This window comes from Haliotis cracherodii, unplaced genomic scaffold (assembly GCF_022045235.1).
Source record: "Haliotis cracherodii isolate W230 unplaced genomic scaffold, xgHalCrac1.p SCAF_3, whole genome shotgun sequence".
Lineage (NCBI taxonomy): Eukaryota > Metazoa > Mollusca > Gastropoda > Lepetellida > Haliotidae > Haliotis > Haliotis cracherodii.
In genome coordinates this window covers 31593744-31616208 of record NW_027266286.1, presented here as the reverse complement: position 1 = coordinate 31616208, position 22465 = coordinate 31593744, and the positions used below count along the sequence as shown (strand labels likewise).

The window sequence follows — 22465 nt, the reverse complement described above, 5'->3', positions numbered from 1 at the left end:
TTACATCAATACTTGTGTATATCTGTTCACTGTCGTCTTTAGGAGGAATTATTTGCAAGTACAGTTGTTATAGATCGTTTAGTCCGATATGTTTATCACGATTAGGTGTTCATTTTCCTGGCTGGGTGGTGGGGTAGCCTAGTGGTTTAAGCGTTCGATTCCCCACATGGGTACAATGTGTGAAGCCAGTTTCTGGTGACTCATGCCTGAATATTGCTAGAATATTGCTACAAATGACATAAAACCATACTCACTCGCTCATTTTGCTGGCATGCAGGAGACAACAATCTCCCCCTATCAGATTTCTCTGTCTTCAACAATGTGTGTTTTGATGTTAATTGAAAATATTCAAAGTGAAAAGACATGAAATAGCGACTTGTAAATGGTGTTACAGTTTTCTGGTGAAAAAATGTTTATTTCCATTCGAAAATGATATTTTATGAAACACAGACTGTGCTTTTGTCAATTTAACTGCGTATTTCAATACTATTTAATGCCCAGAAATGGCCAGGGAGCGTCCAGGAGTTTTCATCAGATGTCAGGAGGTTAAATAATGTTGTGCAGTCAGTCAATAAATCATGTCTTTCTGAGTTTGGTACGATCATGAGAATATACGCTGCTTATGTTGTACAAGTAAATAAAACAGAAAAAACACACAAAACAACAAGTACAAGTAACAAGGTAAGAAATATTTAATAGGCCATGATGGTTTTGTTTATCCAACAAAGTGGACCTAATGGTAATTACAGACAAGTTTGTTTTATAATAAGTTCCAGCTATTTGACGGTGGTCTGTAAATAATCGAGTCTGGACCAGACAATCCAGTGATTGACGTCATGAGCATTTATCCATGCAATTGGGATATGATGACATGCATCAACCAAGCCAGTGAGCCTGACCACCCAATCCGGTTAGTCGCCTCTTACAACCATCATGGGTTGCTGATGACCACTTCTAACCAAATCTTCACGGGTCATATGTTAAGGTTTGTTTGTTTGTTGTTTAACAGCTTAGCAGTATTCCTGCTATATGATATTGGTCTGTAAATAATCGAGTATGGACCAGACAATCCAGTGATTTACATTATGAGCCTCAATCTACGCAATTGAGATATGATGACATATTAACCAAGTCAGGGAGCCTGAATTCTACTTTCTTATTGTGAACGTCTTTGCTGTTTCAATCCTCTTTTGTTGTCCTGTCTTTCTTGCTGTCTGTGGTGTCTTTGGCATGTGAGTCGAGCATCTGGCGAAACAGTATTGGTTTTTTGACATCTCGGGCCTCACAGGAACTTTTGAAAATGTCTATCTTTCTTCCTTTTGATGTCCAGCAGGCATTAGACAATTTCAAGACTGCCATCCAGGGTGTCAGTTGGTAGTTACCTTGGCTGTTGAGGGCACAGTACACATGTCAGCATTCTGTTTTTGTACAATTGTGTGAAGTTTATTTGTTAAATCCGGAATATTTAATGATTTCCCATTGGTACATAATTTGTTGATGTTGTTAATGCGCTCACAGGCATAGTTAGTCCAGTGTAACAGTACTGCTTTAGGTCTTTCTTTTGAAGGAAGGAAAATGTCAGTTTTTATAGTTTTAATGACTTTAGAAAGGTAAGAATAGGAATCAGGAACTGTTGTTGAAACAAGGTCTTCTAGTTCCATTTGTTTCAGTACGAACTGATAGGAGTCACTGCTATTCATCAGTCCATATGGTCCAAATATTTTCTGATGAATAAGTCGTATCTGCTCATCTGAAGTGCTTACCTTATGTCGGAGGTGTCTTTTTATATTTTGCTTGATGTGCCCTTCACATAACATGAGTGTTGAAACAGTTAGGAAAGAGGGAAACAGATTCAACCCCCTTTCTTCGTCAGATCCAGTTACCGATTGTTTTCAATGTGTCCGAGTCTTATGTTTGGTATGACCCATCCCAGTGAAGGTAAAGGGGGCCTAGCATTATTGAAGGGGTCTCTGTACCTTTTCTGTATAAGTTCGGATGTTGAAACACAAATAAAGTCACAAAACATGCCCCTAAATTGAACGCCCTGTCAACTCCAAATAAAGCTTTTTTTTCTGAGGCACTTTACAGAACTCAATTCCTTAATTTGATCCTGTGTGTAATAATTTACTGATCTCTTGAATAAACTCGTTGTTGTGAATGGCATTATTTATGCGGATAAGGTCGTCTGCGATGATCTGTCTGTTTGGTGACAGCCTTGTCTTTTCTCACTGTTTCAAGTGTTGTACTTGTTGAAGATCTCTTCCATCTAATTGTTGTCCCTGCTGCAGGTGCTTGCTGTAGCTATGTCCTCACCTCTTCTCTAATCTGTTTTATGACAGTGTCTGATGTCCTCACAAACTCGGCAGTAGTCTTTTTTTTTAAATTTCCGTGAATGACACAGGAATGTCATCTTCCCTAGGCAAGGGAGTTAACTGACTGTAAAGTTTCCACCTTTGCCGACCTAGGCTGGAATTTCAGCTCCGGCTCGTGGTATAAAGCCTAACGCTGGACGCATATAATCCCATGTACCCCTCATGACCATGCAACAACTTTTAACATGCTGCAGTGAGTTACATTCACTCAACATCTTATAGGAAGACGATACCTTACTCGACACGATGAATGCGAATTCTATGTTCAAATAAACAACATATTATCAAAAGCTTTATAAACATTATCATAATAGCGTTTTTAAATAATATTAAACAGTAACAGTATTGTAGCATCGTTATCGTAAAATAACGGAATTTAGACACACGTGTCGTAAACATAGTATGACATGAACACTCCTATAATATCCTCTATTGATGCATCTTCCTACTTTTGACTTCTGCCATGCAGCTCCGTGTAGTTTTTTCGAGCTCTTTATTCTTACGTTTGATTTGCCATGCATTAAATTTTATTTCCTAACCTCAGTAACTTTATAATTATGCATTTCTGAGGTAATATACATGAATGATTACCTCAGACACAATAAATGCCAAATGGGAACCTTTGTCAGGTATTCTGAGTGGTGCTACCACTAATTTAATCTGTAATAAATTCATTAACTGAACATCAAGTGAATGATGACAAATACAAAAGTGTAGGGTTATACCAGGAAACGGATGACAACAAGGGAGTAGTAAACGTATTATTGACGCAATCCGAAATCGTTTTCACTGCATGGATACTTTTTTTTATTATTAAACTACAACAATCGGGGGTATTTACAAATGACGACATCCGATGAGCTCCGCCGTTCTTTTTGTCTGTTTGTTTAGGCTGAAGAAATTAATTAACATGCGCCCTTTGTCTAAATCTTTATAGATCACGGTTAACCAATCAGTGATCAAAAATGAGTAAAACAAATATTGCCTCCAAGTTTATTGAGCTGTCCTTGCAGACGGTAGCCCAGTCTCTTGTCACGCTCAGTTGCGTTGCGTATCATCCGGGTACTCACGGGGGAAAACACCCAATAACAAAGGCAACAAACAGTTCCGGGGAATTGCTCTCGATCAGTGTCCCTTCCATGTGTTGGAACAGCAATTTTCATAAGGGCTTTGGGGATTTTAAGTTCTCTTCCAAGAATGCATGAGTTCTCTCCCTTAGATCAAATAACCTCAGTTCAGTCAGCAAATGGAATATATTTGCATTGTGTTTGATGTTGACAAGTTATACATATGTCTATGTTTTCTTGCCACCAGCTGCCCATGGTAACTTGCCAACAATTTCACAAAAACGAGTGATTATGACTGACTGTTTTCATCCTCACATAAACTATACAGTTGATAAGTAGAAGTGTTATAGTATACAGCTTAAATAAATCATGATATGGCAGTTCATTTGTTATATGATGGAAATGATAACATCTGTAGTGAGTGAAACTGCCTGTAACATCAGTTCGGACAACATTTCATGCAGTTTACATATTGCCAGTCTAATGTTTGAGGAACAAGATCGTAGATAGTTACCACTCTCGTGAAAACCGACAGTGGCCTGGCAGACCAAAATTTCAAAACCATCTTGTGTCATTCTTAGATACTGACATCCTTGGAAAAGGTCATGAACACTTGTATCGTGCTGACAAGCATTATAATCGGGGCAAACCTGAGATTCAAACTTATGACTAGCGGATCTTGACAAGGGCTCTGCTCAGTGAACAGCAGTGACCAAACTATGTACTAGTATATCCCACACTATAAGCCGTCTAAAATACACCACTCTATCAGCCACCTTATGTACTAGTATATCCCACGCTATAAGCCACTCTATGTACTGGTATATCCCACACAATAAGCCGTCTTATGTACACCCATCTTTAAGCCACCCAATGTGCTATTATATCCCACACTATGAGCCGTCTTAAATGTATCACTCTGTAAGCCACCCTATACATGTCACACTTTTGTGAAACCCTATACATTGTATATGTATACCACACTTTAAGATACAACATGCCACACCATGGGACACATTGTATATACCTCACAATGGGACACCTGATATATACTAAACAATGAGACACCAGTTCATGTAAGCCCGACTTGATTACAGCTACGTTGATGTTACTGGCTCCTGTGAACAACCTCGCTCAGTCGCCGTTTCGTTTGTATTTGACCATCGTTTTCAGGTTAAACTGTTGATCGTGGTGGGATTCTGAGAGTGGAATAGACCAACAGCACCAAACTATCTGAAAATCAATGTTTCAATGTCGACAATAGTTATGTGTTTTCATATTAGCGGGTTTTATTGAGAAGTGGGTGCACGGAAATTGTATTTGGAACCGACAGCGTTTGCATAGAATACTCAATAACACATGTCTATCGAAAATTGAATACAAAAAGTTAATCAGTATTGTACAGTAGCACACACAGTCTACATGGACTCAAACAGTTGAGGCAGACATTACGCCAGTCTGGCATGGAATTGCATCTTGCTACAATGTATGACGTCAAACTCTTCCATGACAACAGTCGCCTGGTTCGCAGAACACAGAGAAATATCAATTACAGCAAATTATCTTCAAACTCAACACTTACACGACTTCGTACTATGAAAAAAGCACGATACTCATGTTGGAAAGCCGTATAAAAATTTGACTAAGACAAAACAGATGTATAACCTTTTCCTCCCATAAGATTTCCGGTCTTCGAATCCAGTTTCACACTGGCTTTCAAAGTACATTTACAGTTGCAGACTCATTCCATTTATACACCGCGATACTTGTACGTACAATCCCTACTCATCATATACTGTGAAGCTGTTGATGAACATCGAAGTAAGAAACGCAGGAACAGTGTACCTATCTGCTTTACACACAGTAAGTCGAGGTTCCAGCCGAACGATATTGGAAACGATATACCACCTTTTCCACCGACCGTCTCTGGTCAACCTTTAAAGTTTAAACTGCAATGAGTCATCACAGGCAGTGTGCCCAACACTACTACAGTGTGCAACAAGAACAAAACATCGATGACTGTCGCAGAGGTAATCAATGAGCCAGACCAGATACTGGTACCACCTGGAGTGGCAAAATCTCACTATGATTTTTTGAAAGTCATATATCCATAGATGAAAAAATAATTTGAAAGCAATCTGGGACTCGCATCTTGGATTAATGACAACCTATTTACATCAAAATGGAGCTTAACCGACACATGAATACATATATGACATGACTACTAGCATTGGGAGTGGTTCTTTATCAAATCACGATGACACATTTCAAGCAGACCAACGTCATACAAATTTTGCATGTTTTTAAGCACAAAATGACATTTGTTTTAAAATGCATCAGAAACCGAAATCCGGTCCCTAGGAATCGCCTTAGGTGCCCGCCTTCACTGGGGGATTACTACCATTAAGCTCTGATTCCCTGATTGCTTTCAAAGTATTTTTTCATTTATGAATATATGATTATTTTTTTTAAAAATCATAGTGAGATTGTCCCCCCAGGTGGTACGCTTAATAATTGTTTGGGGTCTGGCTCATGGAATAAATGAGACATAGTGGATTTTTTTCCAACATTTCATGGTGCAATCATGTTACAGGTTTAATGTAACCACTCTCATGATCTTCCAGTCATTATCACCACGCAGTCGTTTGGAAGTCTTGAACATGATACTGCAGCTCATACCAAATACATACTATCTCAAACACCACATTTTGAGGTTCTCAAAAGAGTGAATAAATTTAACCACGAGATCGCTTCCTGACTATCATTTTAAACCAGTAAAAATGACGACTGAAAATGACACATTGTTTGACTAATGAACGATTTCTGCAATCAAATATAAATTTCATCCTACACTGTTGACCAATTGGTTGCAATGGGAATGGTGAATAACAGTTCGTTGCAATAAAACATTTATGAAAAAAGATTAAGCCTATTTTGATGGTTTTGTTGGTATAGCATCAGTGGTAGGCTCCATTGTGAGTAACAGGACCCTTTAGCTAGGCAGAGGAGACTCGCTGCTCCTGTAGGACTTCAGTTTGTGGTTAGCTTACAGACAATTAGGTTTGGCTCTCTCAACAAAGGCCGGAGAATCTTGAGATTATCAAGTCGGCCGGCGCAATGACATGCCCTTTGCGACGTTGTCAAGAAGAAACCACAGAAACAGAAATGACATTCATTAATATTTCCCCTTTTGGGTAAAGAAGCATACTCACGAGGACAAGAACAGAAGTAAATAAGTATAATTTATTCGAACACCCTTTATATAGGACAACAGCGACACAGCCAAATAAGGTGTAAGCTGTCGCGAGCAATGTTGCGTCAATATCTCAAGGGGTAGCATCATGAACCAAGTAAATTTGGGAACATGGGGACGTACGATGGCGACCTTATACATGGTAATGTGTCCGTCCATACGCGGATACACGTGGAAGGTATAGGTGATTATGTATATAGGTATATACTTAACGCACTTCGAATCCCAGATTCTCCACGATGAGGAGTCTTGATTTGTCAGTACCAACCAATCGACACGCGTTTCACCAAAATAAACTTCTATGTGAACAGGAAACCACTTATGATATGAAACCGCACTTTAACCTTTTGCCATAAACGACCCAACAGTGGGAGTTAGAGTATATGAAGCATGTGACATAACCCAACATGAAGAATATCAATGAATGTGAACAGTCAGGCTTCGGGTTAACATCATTCCACTTCTATCAGCTATGTGGGTTTTTCTTATAGTGTTAGCATGCTGAAATATCATGCTGCAGTTTCACATGGGTACACCACTCAGCAACATGATACTGACTCCGAGTCTGCCAGTCCTTGTTCTTCCCCCTTAATTAGGACGGTATAGATATTAATGATGTGATTATCCAGATGGTAAACAAAGCCAGATTCATCCAATGGAGCACATCAGAATCGCGACGTCACAGTTGTGTGTGCACACAGATTTGTACAGCCGAATCCCTATCCGACCTGAAATGCTACAGTGGGAACTCACTCGGTGTGAACAAGTTCTTGACTGTCAGTGCGCGCGCTACCTTTAGGATGTGTAGGGACGGATATATGAAGGGTTGGAAAACAAAACAGCCTAAGTCCTACTTAGGACAAGTAGTACTTAGGCTGTTTTGCTTTCCAACCCTTCATATGTCGTTCCGAGCATTCTATTTTTAGCCGATAGTTATTTTGGGATTTTCTTTTGTTGACCCCCGTTGCTGTGGCATCATATTAATTGCATTCACATCATTGGTCCATATTTGCATGTTGTAAAATACTCTGGTGTTGTACCTTTAAATGCCTATTACTGGTTATATCTGTAATAATATGATTTGTTGTGAACTGTTGGATTGTGGCCTCTCTTTCTCGATTGCACATTTTAACTTATATATAAGCATTTTTTTAAATAGACTGCAAAATGAGATCTTTGATGCATCATATTCGATTATATAATCGACTCTCTCAAGTTGTAAATATAGTACATGATTCAGGCAAAACTCGTTATTCAAAATCAATTGAGGAAAATTGAGGAGAATTGAAGCTTTTTGAAGCCTGGATCACAGTGATAGTTCTGGTTGAACCGCAACAGATTTTCTGACACAAGACATTGATGATGAATGGCTGCGAAGTTTCTAATAAATTAGCCGTCAAATGTCCTTCAAATGTCACTCTTTATCGACCACTGAACTCACAGAGAGTGTTGTGTCCGTGTATATCAGTCTTCAAAAAGTACAACCGTCCACTTGTGCGCCAAGTTACCAAAGAATATTCTATACAAGCCGTGAAAGACGTCGTCTGCCATTGTCCCCGAGTGTTGTACAGCGTGACTGAATCGTCATTGAAAATTGCTTGCTATTTGTGTCTCTTCTTTGAGGTGATGATGAAACCCGTACTCAACACACTCTCTCGACATGTCTACTACCATTTGGAGAAATAGTTCTCTCATTTCATTGTCAGTCCTGTCGTGATCTGGTTACCGTTCTACATCTCTGGAACCACTGGTCCAATGCAGTTGAAATTGTGTTGGGATGATCCATCTGGTGAAAAACCGTTGGCAATGGATGCTCGTCCAAAATACCTTCAGAACATTACGATTCTCCACATGGGTACAAGTGTGAGGCCAACTGTTAGAATCCTCTGCTGTAATAATGATTGGATATTGCTACAAAAGGCACGAAACCATACCTACTTACTCTCCCCTTTAGTTGTGGTCGACCATTTGATATTCTTGGACGGGCCTGAGATTATATAATTTGAAAACAATATGTTCCCGAAAAAGCTGTCCGGAGTAGTTTGTCCGCAGGTTTTGCAGGAAATAATTCGTTCACTGGACATGCGTTTTTGGTCCTAAATATATACACATGGAAATTAGTTAAGCAACACCCGTGTATTCTCAGACTGAGCAAATTTAATGAACGAGTGCATGAAATGTGAAAACGATTTCCATACCAAATAAATTATTTAGTGAAAAGAAAGGGTTGAGGAGGAACATAGCCCAAACAATTATGACTGTCACTTTTGTTGCACAAACTTAACTGTCAGTACCATGCAGACTTCTGGTTCGCGGAATTGAAGAACAATGTCCCGCAAGTCCAATTTCGGTTTTCCATCAGTATCTTGTGTAACCTCCCTGAGCCGAAACAACTGCTTCAAGACGTCTCCTCATTCTTTGGATTAATCTCTGGATTTGATTCTGAGGAATTCCGCCCTATTCTCTCCCATTTTAGGCCGTCGTGTTCGACAAAGAGACCCACCTGTCCATACGCTCAATGAAGTGATTGCTGCTTTGCATGAGAAATGGGACAGAATTCAGTGAGTGAGTGAAGATTTTAAGTCACATTGGACTTGCAGGACATTGTTCTTCAATTCCGTGATCCAGAAGGGTGCATGGTACTGACAGTTTAGTCTGTGCAACAAAAGTGACATTCCTCATTTCTTTTGATGAAATTAAGTCATTTACCAAATCTGTAACATCTCCAAAAAAACAACATTATTTCATGGTAATCTTGGCTATGTTCCTCCTCAGCTCTTTCTTTTCACTAAATGATTTATTTAGTATGGAAATCCTTTACACATTTCATGCACTAGTTCATTAAAGTTGCCCGGTCTTAGAACATACGAGTGTTGCTTAACTAATTTCCATGTGTATATTTGGCTCCTTTCAAAGAAAAAGTGTATGTTTTGAAGCATTGAAAATGTGTCCTTTCTCAACACAAAATCTTCCCGCCATCCTGATTACTAGATGGTCGCTGTTTTTCATGTTATCTTTCTGTACACATGTGAAGGCTGATAGTTATATATTAACTTATCCCATCGAAAATCCTACGTGCATGATGGTGAAAATGTACAAAACGATACAAATACACACCTCACAATCAAATGTAACCATTTCTAAACAAAACCTATTTTTTTGAGCTTCATTAAAACTAGTAAACAGCAGAGTGTACACAAATCTCCACTTTCTGACATGAACACCACTGTCCCATACGCCACTCTCGATCTTCATGTGGTACAATAATAACACCACATCTATATTCTGTAGCTACATGCATGTCAGTTGGACTGCCAGAATCTGATACCAACATTGCTTACTACCTTCACTCTCCAAGCATGTCATTCTCAACATCCACCAAATCACCCAACCCAACCTACCTCTTAAACACCAATCCCCAAACCATAGAACTTTACGTTGTTTCCTACACCTCCTCTGGACATGATCTTCCCTAAAAACGGTTCTGAGGTGACTCGTAGCCATATTGTAAGCCCCAACTGAATTTGACCCATTTATAGTACATGACTGTCACGTGAGGTAAAGAAGGGCTTTTGATAATATTTGCGAAACAAACTTCTAAATATTTAACAACGTATATTTAAGAATACAGAGAAAAATACACATATGAACAGTTCACTGGCGGGCGTGTTTGGGCGGAAGCCTGTTAACTAATTGCGGACAAGTTGCCCCATTTCCTACATTCACAGCCGAGTCTTTGCGTTACGGAAAGCGACCATTTGGGCCGATTGATTCTTCACCATCACATTCAGCAACATACCCTTTGCCTGATCAGATCTATGAGGCCTGTCCCACCAAGGTTAGTATCGTATACTGGTAAGTTTCCATCACACACAACAAACGTTCACACATATTCTGTCATCTCCATGTGTCGACACGACCTGACAATTGTTTTCTGTGATTGGCTTTCTTTTCCGTATCTAGATTTAGACCGTGAATTTATCGCCATGGGACAATAATGCACACAGACTATTACCAACTCAGTACAGCAAAAGAACATTTTAAAGCGCCTGACTGAAAGCCAAAGTTGTTACGCCAAGGTGTTTGTCACCAACTTCCACCGACAACACCCGGAATGTACGCACTTTAACCCACCCAATCCACTCCAACACCCAATCCAGATTGTGCACCCATCACCTAAACCGACCTAGACCCACTCTGACACATTACGCACATTCTACAATCCATCCACACCAAACCCAAAGTCAGATAGCAATAGTATACTTATCCATTAACTGAATATATATCATCAACGCCAAATAATAACTGGTCTCGAGATGACACATTTCATTTGGCGTGAAAGGCCAAATTATTTTGAAAATTATATTAATAGATGACTGAATAATCAGTGGCACCAGGTGTTCGCGAAAAGGGTAAGCGTTATTCTGTCCGACCGAAAGCACCCGCCACTCACAATTTGCCTTAGAAAAGAGTTTGTTTAGTGAAGCTGCATACCAGTACTCCTTCCATCCGACGGCGGCCTGTAAAAAAACTGGTCAAACGAGGAACCAGAAAATCCAATGACACGATAACACATTTACTGACTTTATTAAAACTAAAAACGATATAATGATTTTGAATTACGTGTGCTGTGTACAACTGCAGAGATTCTGCTGCCAATTCAGGCTACACATACACCCACAGAATTAGTTCATCCCTAACAACCGCGCAGCAACACCCACGCTGAACCAACAACCACCCCACATCCAGTTAGTGCGCCCATTCCCTTATCGACATCCACAAAAACACCACAATCTATGCACAACCAAATTCATTAGATAACCTTGATTGCGAGATATTAAAAAAATAGGTTCCAACAAAGATAATCAAAGAATGAAAATTAGATCATCCAACGTTCAACTTCCAGTGACGTTGATTAAAACATTAAATGATGGGATATCCACACATTGAGCTTTTAATGATGTCGTATATTTCGATCCCTTCATTAATACTTCAATCCTGACGCTGAGCCCACTTTTCAACACATCCTTGTGTTATGCTTTACCTCATGAGCACAGTGTTTTAGCATTTGGTATATTTTATTAGAACTGTAAAAACTAACCTGAAGGAAATTAAGGGTCTTCTGATAACGTCTGAATTGTTCGAAAATTGACATTAATTATATTCGTTTTGTTTAGGACGTTCAAATGACATGACAAAAAAAGCTTTACTTTTAAGTAATGTTAAAAAAAATCAAGTTGAATGTCAATGTTGGCAATAGAAAACACGTAATAGACACGATGGCATTCCCCTGAGTTTTGTCATAAGAGTATTTGTTAGATTATTGTATAGTAAAATTACTGTCTCCGGCGTTGTGGCTATACTGTTGTTGATATGCATATTAATAATATGTAGCATTCTCGTAGGAAAGAGTATCTTACCTCTTGTTGGTGACAGAGTTAGTGAGTGAGTTAGGATTCAACGCAATTTTGAACTGTTTTTCAGTTAGGTTAAGGCGTGAAACCTAATGTAGAAGTAGGAGTAGGAGTAGAAAATGAATATTGTAGATGTTAACTGCTAAAATGCCGTATGTGTCGTACTAATCAATACCTGATGACTCTTTCCTTGACTGAAAACACAACACACACCTGGGCTTTCCATTCTGATTTACGTTCTTCTTGATGGAAGAAACAAACGTGAGGCTAGGTGGCACTATCTAGTAGGGGTGGGTTAATGGAGTTATATTAATTTTTCAGTCATGTTTCAGTTTGGTTGCGAACAGGTACACAAGGACTGTAAATGGAGAATTCCTGGCTTTCTTCTGATAATGACGCGCGTAGCTTCAGACACTATGCTCCAACAAGGCCCTTGCGGCAAGGATAGCGTGTGAGTTAATGAGTTTGTTTTAACGCCACTTTGAACAATATTTTAGTCAAATTGTGTGTCAACTTGATGTGGGAGAAGAGCCTTAAGAGCTTGGACGTTTACCACTTTCATGAGGTACCACGGTTGTGGTGCGGACAAAATATGGGCCAAGGGTAATCAACAGAACGAATCTGGGATACGAATCTCCAGTAGTGGTAGCAGTAATAGTGGTGTAGTAGATTTGTTTGTTTGCTGTTTAACGCCGCACTCAGCAATATGCCAGCTTTAAGATGGTGGTCTGCAAATAATCGAAACTGGAGCATCATGATCCATACAAATGGAAAACGATGACATTCAGTCAACCAAGTCACTGGGCCAATCCATTTAGTCGCCTTAAGACAAGCATCCTGTCCCCCATGCCCTCCCCTCCCCTTACCCACCACCACTATCACGGGATTAGTAGTAGTAACGGCGTTACGGCGGTCTCTAAACTCACACATTCCCATTTTAATAAAACAGTATGAATCTGTTGATGAACAAGGAAGTACTAAAGACAACATTTCTGTCCAACTCATAAAGCAGACTGAGGTTCCAGCCGAGAGACCTGTCTCTAAACCCGTCCATCGCCTTCTCTTTGCTCAACTTTGAAGATTAGACTGCAATGAGTCATCCCAGGCTAGCTGTCCAACATACAACAGTGTGTGCAACAGGAACAAAACACCGGTGACTGTCGCAGAGCTGGAATGAGTCATTGTGGAGTCTATTACAGTATTTCAGGGTGCATACACGTGACAGATTTCATGTTACTACACATTATCGTCCAGTCATTATCCTGACTAAATGTTAATGAACGCGTCAACGCTGTCATTTAGAAGATGTGGACTTGAAACTGCAGCTGATACGAAATACGTACAATTTCAAACACTTACTTTTGATTTTCTCAAACGTTTAACCATGGGATCAGGTCGGGACTAGCATGTTAAACCAGAGTACAAATGCCCACTGAATACGACAGGCCGCCGAATAGTTTCTGCTGTCAAATTGCAATAACTTAATTTAATTTCTTCCCATACCGTTGAAGAATTGGAAGCAATCAGAATGTCGAAAACAGATTAAGCTTATTTTGGTCTTTTTGTTGGTATGGCATCAGTGGTAGGGCCTATTGTGAGTGGTCGGACCCAAGTCCCAGGAGACTCGCTGCTTCTGTGGTTAACTTACAGGCAATTAGCTTTTGCTCTCTGAACAAAGATTATCGAATAGGCCACCTCAATGACATACCCTTTGCAATGTTGCCTTAAAGTATAAAGTAACTGTAACAGCTGGTCAGACAAAATATATACAGTTCACCTAATTTTGAAGTTAATGTTCTCAAAAGCTTTAGTAAATTTAACCAAGAGGCATTATCTAGTTTAAAAATGATTTACTTAATATCACTATCCGCAACACAGTTTGTTCATTGAAAGATTTCTGCAGACACTTGTAGATGACTTAATCTCATTATAAAATGATTAATCTTCTACTAGTGTTGTTGTTGGTACACATCATCAGTAGGATTCATTAGGAGTGGCAGGACCCTATAGCTAGCCAGAGAAGACTCGCTGCAACTCTAGGACCTCAGTTTGTGGTTAGCTTACAGGCAATTAGGTTTGGCTCTCTCAACAAAGGCCGGGGCATCTTGAGATTATCAATTCAGCCAGCGCAATGACATGCCCTTTGCAACGTTGTCAAGAAGTAACCACAAAAACAGAAATGACATTCATTAATATTTCCCCTTTTGGTTAAAGAAGCATACCCACGATGACATGGACTGGAATAAATAGGAATATGTGTATGTTTTATTCACACATCCGTCAATATGATGGCAGCAACATTGCCGAGTTCGGGAATAAGGTGTAAGCCGTCGTGAGCAAATCTGCATCAATATCACGAGAATAGCATCACGAACCACGTGAAGTTGGGAACATGGGGACACAAGATAGCGAGAGTCCACGCAGTAGAAGGAATAGGTGATTATGTATCTATACTGTAAACGTGTTACACACTTAGACTTTTGGCGATATTATGTGTCACGCACTTCGAATCCCAGATTCTCCACGATTAGGAATCTTAGTTTGTTAGTACCACCCACTTGCGTACGAGTTTCACCCACTTAAACAGCTTTGTGAACGTGTATTCACCATTGATATGAAATTGCAATACAGCTTATTGGCAAAAATGTTGGATCCATCACCTGCAAGATGCATATTTACACTGCTTGACGCCAGATGTTACAGTATGCGGATATTTTGTACGCATGGGCAGGGATACGTTGGTACATTTCCTTGATGTGTCAGCATAGTAAGGTAAGTGTATACCCTTGACGTTTCAGCAGGGTAAAGTGGGTGTATAATTATCCTTTACATAGTAAAGAAGTTGTGCACCCTTGACGTATCAGCAGGGTAAAGTGGATGTATAATTATCCTTGACATAGTAAAGAAGCTGTGCACCCTTGACGTATCAGCAGGGTAACGTGGGTGTATAATTATCCTTGACATAGTAAAGAAGATGTGCACCCTTGACGTCTCAGCAGGGTAAAGTGGGTGTATAATTATCCTTGACATAGTAAAGAAGATGTGCACCCTTGACGTCTCTGCAGAGTAAAGTGGGTGTATAATTATCCTTGACATAACAAAGAAGATGTGCACCCTTGACGTTCCAGGAGGGTAACGTGGGTGTATAATTATCCTTGACATCGTACAGAAGATGTGCACCCTTGACGTAGAATTCCTGCGAAAGTTACAATGTATTGTCTATACCCTTTTGTCTGTCTATAAGTAGGACATGTCCAAAGATGCATGTGGAGATGTATGGTGGAAGACTGAGCAATGATATTGGTGCATCTAAGTGGCGGTTCAGCAGGGTATATGTGTGTCAATGCTTGACGTTTCAGCAGGAGTATCGGGGAGGGGGGAAATAAGGTATACTCTAGGTGTGGATGTAGGAATTTTTTCAGATCAAACTGAATACGCTTCCTCAAACAAATGATCAAATTGTCATTGCCTGTATGCTATAATCATCGCAGATAGATTCCTTAGACATTTTAATCAAGGAGAGTCCCTTTCGTAAGATGGGATCGATATGGCTTCAACACCTAATCAGGAATTATGACATATTAAACGAAGATTCTGACAACATTGACGGTGAGAAATCTTGTTCTCACAGTCAAGAACCTAGACTTGTAAAACTTAACAGGCGTTAAAATTGAAACTTCTTTGTTAAGTAGAACTTTCATGCGAATCTGAGGTCTAAAGTTCTTTCAATGACATGGCGACCGGAGTCGCATCCGTCTGCTTCAAAGTTTCCCTTTATTAAAATTCAAAACCTAAGATGGAGTTATGGAATTCAGATATGTTGAAAATTGTCATATTCCTCAGAACGCTTTTCAGATTTAGAAACAAACATATGACGCGAAGATGCATAAGTTTCAAACGTCTCTAAGTTGTGGTATATTAACCCAGTGCTTAAAGTAATAGCTAGTCACGCCGCAGCTCCGTGTTCGATTCTCCACATTGGTTCAGTGTGTGACGCCCAGCCCTAGTATCGCTCAAGTTATTGTTATTGTCAAGTTAGGAGCAGTGTAGGACTCGCCACTCATTCCCAATGCGGCTGACACCGAAAGCGTCATAGTGCCGCCAATACCTTTTGTCGAAATTTGTAAACGTTACGGCCCTCAACCAGATGCCAATCCTACAAGGAGAAAGTAAAACAGAACACGGACACTACATGCCTCGTATAGTCTGAAGTTCATGTCTGGTGTATCCTGTCGAGATGTCCCTAAAATATTGCAAACACCGATCATAGAAGTTGTGTGCTCCACCTTTAGGATGTGGGGACGGATTCTTTTCATTCCATTTTTAGCCGACAGTTAAAATGGCTGGGATTTCCCTGTTGTTAACCTCCAATGTTGTCTCAAACATCAATGGCATATACATCATTTGTACATATATGTTTACATTGTAAAATATTTATTCTGTTGTATTTGCATGTTACTTGTTACATATGTAATAACATGATTGTTTGGAACTATGGCCTCCCTTCACTCAATAAAAATTTTGCTTATATATATAAAAAAAAATTAAAACTACACCGCAAAAATGGTGAGGTGAGGTGAAATGGGGGTTTAACGTTTCGTTCTAGATTATTGTGTGTGTGTGTGTGTGTGTGTGTGTGTGTGTGTGTGTGTGTGTGTGTGTGTGTGTGTATGTGTGTGTGTTTGTGTGTGCGTGTGCGTGTGCGCGAGCGTGCCTGTACCCGCAGTTAACATGGATACCCCACTCAGACACAGTATGCTGACTCGTCCTTGTTTTATGCCTTTACTGACGAACACCAGGCAGGGTAACAACACATACCATATTTAACGACTTTTGGTTTGACACGGCTGGGATCAAACCTCTGGGCAGATGCTCTATCCCACTGCAAAATGGGATCTTGCTCTTTAATATGATATATCATATTTACTTCAACATTTAAGTTCAAATCTGGTGTCCCTCGCCGTGATATTGCTGGGATATTGTTAATAGCAGTATAAAACCATACTCACTTACTGAAGTTTAATAGTTCTGTTTGTATTTATAATGGAAAGCAGTGGAGCTAATGTAATCGGTTCACTGCAGTTGTAAATATAATAAATGATGCGGGTAAATTCAATTGAGGAGAATTGAAGCTTTTTCAAGCACAGATCACAGTGATGGTATCGGTTAGCCCCAACCTATTTTCTGACACAGGAATCGATGATGAATGGCTGCGAAGTTACTATAGTAATAAATTAGCTATCAAATGCCCTTCAAGTGGCACTCTTTATCGATAATCTGAACACACGAAGAGTGTTGTGCCTGTTAGGTGTTAGTTTAGGACTGGTGGAGTGCTCATCGTTTATGAAGGTCACGGGACAGTGGATATAATCCAAAATAAATAGTCACTAGAGACTGTTACATCTGCTGGAATGGCTGCATTGACCCCCTTCCGAAACGGTTTGTTCATGTTTCAAGCAATAGCGGCCATTTATACGCCACAAGAGGCATTGATATCAGGTCTCAGACCAAAGAGTGACCAAAGAGGTGGCCTTATAGAAACCGTGAAAGACGCCATCTACTATTGTCACCGAGTGTTTTACAACATGATTGAATGGTCCTTAGAAACCGATTGCACTTATCAACAGAAATTGTGTCTTCTTTGAGGTCGTGATAAAACTCATAGTCAATACACTCTCTCGACATGTCTACTGCCGTTTGGGGACATAGTCCTTTTATTTCGTTGTCCGCCCTACCGTGATCTGGTCACCGTTCTACATCTGTGGAACCACTGGTCCAATGAAGGTGAAATCGTGTTGGGATGATCCATCTTTGAAAAACCAGCGATGATTCCACATGCCACCGCTCAAATTGACAAATTATATTAAACGTGGATAGGGATTATCATTCAGATATGCATTTCAATATGGCCATAACTCTGGGGTGTATGCATATATCCATGTGTAATCTTGTATAGTAAAATGAGCAGTGGATATAGTCACATCTACTGCTTTTCACTAGTTTTGGCAAAGACCCGTGTTCGAATCTCCACATGGGTACAAATTTCGATTAAAGATACAAAATTCAAGGCCTCTGTAAAGCTTTCAAAAGGCTTTATGGTACTCATGTGAAGGACATTTCCATATTTGCCGCATTGTCTGATGAGATTCCCTATTTTGACTTGTATCATATGCACTCGTGTTTTTTCAAGTGAACATTTCACTTACCTTTGCATGCGTTTGTGACGGGTGCCACCGGTGGTGCAGGATAGGCTCGCCTTTTCGCGAAACCTGGTATCATCACTATTTGATGGTGATTCGTGAACATATGCTCATGACAGTCGGAATCGTACAGTCGACTCTGTTTTTGCAGAGATATCTTATGAACATGGAAAGATATTTGTCGCTTTTATCAACATTTAGAGACCGCATCTATCGCCATAGGACAAAATTCGACACAGACAAAAACCCACTCAGTGAATGATGTCAATATAATATCTTTCAGTATTCGTATGTAAGCCAATGTTGTTATTCCAAAACATTTTACCCTAACTTTCAGCTGCCCAGTCCACCCCCACACCCCGCAACCATTCCCTAAACCACCCACCCACGCGAGGCTCATTCCTTCATCCACCCAACACTACACACACGGCCGGCTGGTACACCCGTAGCCCAACAGACCGCCACGCCAAACCAACAACCAGCACATGCAAACCAAACCAACAACCAGCACATGCAAACAATACGGTAATTCCCTTATCGACGCCCACACAAAAAACACACCATCTCCACACAACTGAATTGATTCGAACATTTATAATGCGATGTATAGAAATAGGATCCAAATAAGGTAGTCAGAGAAATTAGATTAGAACATTAAATGATGAGATGTCAACACATGAAACTTTCCATGATGTCGCATATATCCCTCCCTCAATCCTGGTGTTGTGCGCACCATACAACACGTTCTTGTGTTATCCGTTTCCTCATTAACACAGTATCATTGAGCATTTGTTATATCTTATTGGAACTGTCAAATTTCACCTGAAAGAAGTTAAGGATCTCCTGATAACGAGGGTCCCTGTCAGGTTCTGAAGTTGACATTACTTATAGGTGTTTTATGGACGACATTCATATAAGCTTTTCTTTCATGAAATGTTACACAGTACTTTAGCGAAAATAACAAGTGGAATGTCATGATAGCAACAGAAAACACATAAAAGATAGACACGATGGCATAAGAACAGTACATTATTGCACATCGAAAATTACTGTCTCCAGCGTTGTGGCACCGCTTTGGGGGATAACAATTTGTATTATTCCTGAAGGAAATAAAATCTTACCATTGTTGGGCAACAGAATTAGTGAGTGAGCTCAACACGATTTTTTCAGTTCTATTGATGAGTGCAACTTAAAGTGGGAGTATGGCAGAAAATGATGAATGTGGCAAATGTTGCCTGCTTTGAAACAACTCTTCAACACTTAGTGCCCCTTCCTTCAACGTACTCGAAGGTTACGTATGACCACATCATTTCATGAAGCAGTTTCCTTCTGTCCATGGTTTTAATCGCAGTAAACCTTATAAACGCCAGTAAAAAGAGGGATAGTGTAAATTCTACTGGGATGCCATATACGTAGGGAAGGTACTGTAAGAGCCACTGGTCCCTAGATCTCAAGACCGGTTTATACAGTGTGCTGTAAATAATAGTCATAACGTTATACTATTTACTTGATTTACATATTTTTTAAAGATATTATTACCACAGACCTTGTGATAGTCACAATATGGTTCACCCCTTGACACAATACGACACACTCGGGCTTTCCATTCGTGATTTACATTCTCCTTGATGGAAGGAACAAAGGCGAGGCCGGGTGGCACTTTCTAGTAGGGGTGGGTTAATGGAGTTATATTTCAGTTTGGTTGCGACGGGGTACAATACAAATTTGTCTGACTAAGTGGAGACGCTGTGCTACAACAACGAACTCGCAGCAAGGTTATGTGTGAGTTAATGAATTCTGGCTAAACGCCATTTTGAACAGTACTTCAGTTGTAGTCAAATCAATGAAAGTAGTCAAAAGGAAGGGCTGACGGTAGTAGCGTTGGGACAGAAACACCACAACGAGTAGTATAGGGCGTTGTGGTAACACAACTCACATATTACCATACTCATTAAACAGTATGAATCTGTTGATGACCATCGAAGTAACAGGAATCACTAATCTGTTTGAATGGATACTTTCCTCTACTGCCGTCCATCGCCATCTCTCTCCTCAGCTTCACAAATGAATCTGCAATGAGTCATCATTGGCAGTCTGCTCGTCAGTTTACAGTATGTGCTACATGAACAAAACAATGGTGACTGACGCAGAGGTGGAATGAGAGTCATTGTGGAGTCTGTGCATGTCATGTTACAAGTACAGATTCCTTGTGATTACTTTCATCATCTTGCAATTATTATCCTGACGAACAATAAATGGACGTGTTGACGCAGTCGTTGAAAATGTTATGACAGCTCAAACGAAATAAATACAGTCACAGACACCTAATTCTGAATTTAGTATTCTCAAAGGTTATAGTAATTTTTACCATTTAGTCGGTTCCTGACTAGCATTTTAAACCAGTGTAAAAAGGACTACAGAATGTGAATATTCACCACATAGTTTGGCTAATGAACGATTTCTGCAGTCACTTGAAGATAACTTCATTCCTTTTCTTCCCATATCGTTGGACAATTCTTTGCAATCAGAAAGTTGAACAAAATGGGCTTCCATTGGTGTTTTTGTTCGAGATGGTGGAGATCGAGGAGACTCGCTGTTCCTGGAGGACTTCAGCTTGCGGTTAGCTTACCGGCAATTACTCTCAACAAAGGCCGGGGCATCTAGAGATTAAGTCAGTCAGCGCAATGACACGCCCTGTGCAACGTTGGCAAGAAGTAACCACAGAAACAGAAATGACATTCATTAATATTTCCCCTTTAGGGTACTCACGAGGACTTTGGCAGGAATACATCGGAATATGTGTATGTTTTATTCACAGACTCTTCATATAGGATGACAGCAACATTGCCGAGTAGGGGAATAAGGTGCCGTTGCATCATGAACCACGTTCAGAGCAGGACATGGGGACACATGATGGTGACACAATACAGTATGAACACATGTTCAAATGCGGATACATGTGAAAGTTTAAAAAAAATAAACGTTTAAACTCATTATTTGATGTAACTTGTAAGGCAATTCGAATCCCATATTCTCCATGATTAGGATTCTTGCTTTGCCAGTACCACATACGCGTGCTTGAGGTTCATCATTGTGTATCTGTATGTGAATATGTATTCACTAATGATATAAAACTGGAATATAACCTATTGCCAGCAAAGAACTAGTAAGAGTTAAACACTATGCGCTCGTATCTGTAGCAGTATGTTAATGTGGATATGTATATGCGTGACGTTTCAGCGGGAGAATGTGACGAATAAGTAGATTTTGCGTCACGAGTGAATTGAAACGCAAATGTCAATCCCAAAATCGGGACGTACAGAAATAAGACGAAAGTTCCTCCTAAACAAACATTCCACAATAAGTTTCTAAATTTCAATATTCCTCAAAGAGTGAGTGACTGAGTGAGATGAGTTTAACGATGCTGTGAACAGTATTCCAGTTATATTACGGCGTGTCAGCTTAATGTGTGAGGAAAGCCTGAAGTGATGCAGGTCTCAGACGTTTATCACTTCGGTGAAAACCACGAGCACGGGTATGGTGCTGACAAACCTAGAAACATAATCGGGGCAAACAGGGATTCGAACCCACAGCCATAGGTTTCTGGCGTGCCCAAGGAATGCAACTCTGCACGGCGAATAACGGCGCCTCAGACGACGGGGCTACCCGTGCCCCCCTTTTTCGAGGCTTGGTATGAAGGCTATGCTACTTAACAATTTTGGACAGAATTGGGGAAACAAGCACAAAGTCCGTGGTTTCAGTAGATCAGTATCGTTCGAACTGGGCACGTAGAAGGCCTGGGATCGCCATCGATTTGCTGTTATATAGGTACAATCAGCCATCTAGAGACCATCATCTCTTGAAACTCCTCTGATGATGTGGCCTGTACCAGTGTTTGCAGAACTAAGGGAGGTAACTCATATTTAACATGGCGGATAATTCTCAGGTACTCTGTCAGCTGTAAACCACTACCAAGGCTTGAGGTGTAGTGAGCACTTCGTTCATTTTGCTGCCACCACCAACAACCATCAGAAATATCCTACAATAATCTACTGCCACATTACAGGATGTAGGACATTTGCATATCAAGCTGAATACTTTTTCTCAAATGAATGATCTGCTCGTCCTTGCATACACGATATAATAACCATATATCAAT

The 22465-nt window shown here is 40.1% G+C and overlaps 1 pseudogene; it reads right to left on the bottom strand.

Annotated features, from left to right (window-relative positions):
- Positions 1-1148: 1148 nt before the first annotated feature.
- LOC139475360 (uncharacterized) lies at positions 1149-2400 on the bottom strand (annotated as a pseudogene).
- Positions 2401-22465: the final 20065 nt, after the last annotated feature.